We start from the raw sequence: 2,401 nt of genomic DNA, 5'->3' as shown, positions 1-2,401 counted from the left end.
TCACTCTCCCTCACCCAGACAAAAACAAGATTAAGTCTGCTCATCCTTGCGCCGCGCCGACCGCCTTCCAAGAGGGAGCCTGCGTGGGCCGTGGGTGGTTTTGAAGCCGAGTGCTCGTTAATTAAAGATAGGCTAATTACTGGCGCTTCGCAGCCTGGCTTTTGCAGTGCTGATAAGAGGATAATCCTGGAAAAGAAAAGGAAAAAAAAAAAAACTGCGATCGAAGTGGTCCCGGGTAGACCAGGCCTCCTGCTTGACTGGGCCGGGAGAAAATGCAGCCCCCCCTCATCCTCTCTGTGCTCCTTTATAGAGCGGGCCCTGCATTCAGGGTGTAGAATATTCAAGCAGACTGCACTTCAGCGGGAGGCAGCCTACATAAAAGGCTCAGAGATACCAGTCATCACTTGTTAGATTGATGGTTTCTTTTTTTTGTTTGTTTTTTCACCCACTGGTTTTTGCTGATTTTGGCTTAAAGAAGCTGATAAAGTGTGGCACGCCCCTTAGTCTTTGGTTCCTTTAGCTTCCTTTTCCCTCTTCAGTAACTTGCTCTTGTTTGATATTTACATAAATGTTCATACCTCTGTCACGTGTGGTATACACATGTATCCATTACTGGAATTAAGGTTATCAAAAGGTTTAGTTTCTGAACCACAGAAGATTTTCTCTTTTGCTTTTATGCCAGATGAAGGTAGTGGAGTTTACACCACCTGTTGCTGCACACTGCAGGTCAGCTGGCTCAAAGATGGTTACTATACTATTCCCTCACCTTGCAAGAAAGACAAATGTATCTGTTTTAAAACATTTCTGATCATGAAACTGTGGGAAGGAAGGAGCGCCATCCATCATGCTCATTAAGTCCCCTTCCACACTGGCCCAGATATTCTGCACCTTCCCTCCATATACTACAATATTTTTGGTGACACAAATTCAGATTTCAAAAGTGGACATCATTTTTTTCTTCATATTTATATGACATACACATGTAGTTTGGATATCCAGGGATTATTAAAAACAATGACTATAGGGCTCACGTGGCCTTGTCTCTCAATGCTGGAAACCACAACAACAACACCACCACCACTGGAGGAGCTCTTGACTGATTAATTACTCCACATCTGTCTCACATCGTCCCGATTCTCTTTCCAATGAACTTCACATGCAAAGTGGAGAAGTTAACGACTGCAAACAGAGGATAAACGGTGTCAGATAAAACGTAAGCTGCAATAGTTTTTATCTTTTTGAGTTATGGTGCAGTTAATGTTAGCTTGACTGGCACCTGCTGGCCGTGGATAGTTATTACAGTTCTTTTGATAGAAAACAACAATAAACAAACAGAAAAAACAACAACAGTAGTTGGCACCAAAGCTAACACTGTTCAGAAACCACTCTCTGTTAGAGCTTCCTGTTAATTTACCAGTTAATAAAAAGTTTATTCCTGCAATACTATATAGAGCAGACTGGCAAAAAAAGGGGAAAAAATATTAGGACTAAAACACTAAATTTAGGAGGTCTTTATTCAGCGTTTTTGCTTCAGGATGTGTATGTATCAATCTACTCATAGATGTCATAGATATAACTGAAGCAAGATGTTGATATTTTAGCATCATTAGTGGTGGTTTGTGTCCAACGTGACACGCCGTCCTGGGATGCTGGCCCAGGGCCACATTCATGCCAAAACCACCACTGACCAGCTTTAGGCACATTTCTTGTTTTTCTGTTTTGGGTAAAAACCGTTAGATAATGCCATATATTATATGGATTTTTTTGTTTTTTTTTGTTTAAATACCATGAAATGGTACATTTCCTCAATGGTTATTGTTTTCCCCTGTCAGAATCTCACACAGCCCCATGCCTCGATGTGAGCAAAGTGAAAGTCTTCTAATTTGAAAACCTGTTTGTCGTCAAACAGTGAAACCTCCCTCCTACTGTATGGCCTTTGTATGGACAAGCGCAGCCACATACAAAAGGAGACACGTTAATAATCACATTTACATTCCACCTCACACCCAAATGACTGGAAGGTTTCATGACCTAACCATCATTCATGCGTCTCTAACCCATATTTTGTCTCTGGGAGTTAGCCATTAGCACTTGCTGGGCTGTTCCCATATGCTGGGCCCTCTACAGATCTATAATTCAGAGGTGGCAGATGTCTCTATGCATAATTCATGAGTGCCGTTCCATGCCGGGCTAGGAAGCGAGCGAGCTAGCAGTAGAACCATCACAAGGTCTTCTCCTATAGAAGATCTGCTACATGTTGACCTGTGGGTCTTGCTTCCCTGCAGCTTCTTCTAACAAGCGGGCCACAGCAAGCTGTTCAGATATGGATAAAGTATTCTCTTTTTTTTTAAAGAAGAATAAACCAAAAAAGAAAAGTTATATACACCGCTACACACACCTA

Source organism: Fundulus heteroclitus, chromosome 1 (assembly GCF_011125445.2).
Source record: "Fundulus heteroclitus isolate FHET01 chromosome 1, MU-UCD_Fhet_4.1, whole genome shotgun sequence".
Taxonomy (NCBI): Eukaryota; Metazoa; Chordata; class Actinopteri; order Cyprinodontiformes; family Fundulidae; genus Fundulus; species Fundulus heteroclitus.
The sequence above is the reverse complement of the archived record's forward strand: the minus strand, read 5'-3'. Positions refer to the sequence as shown.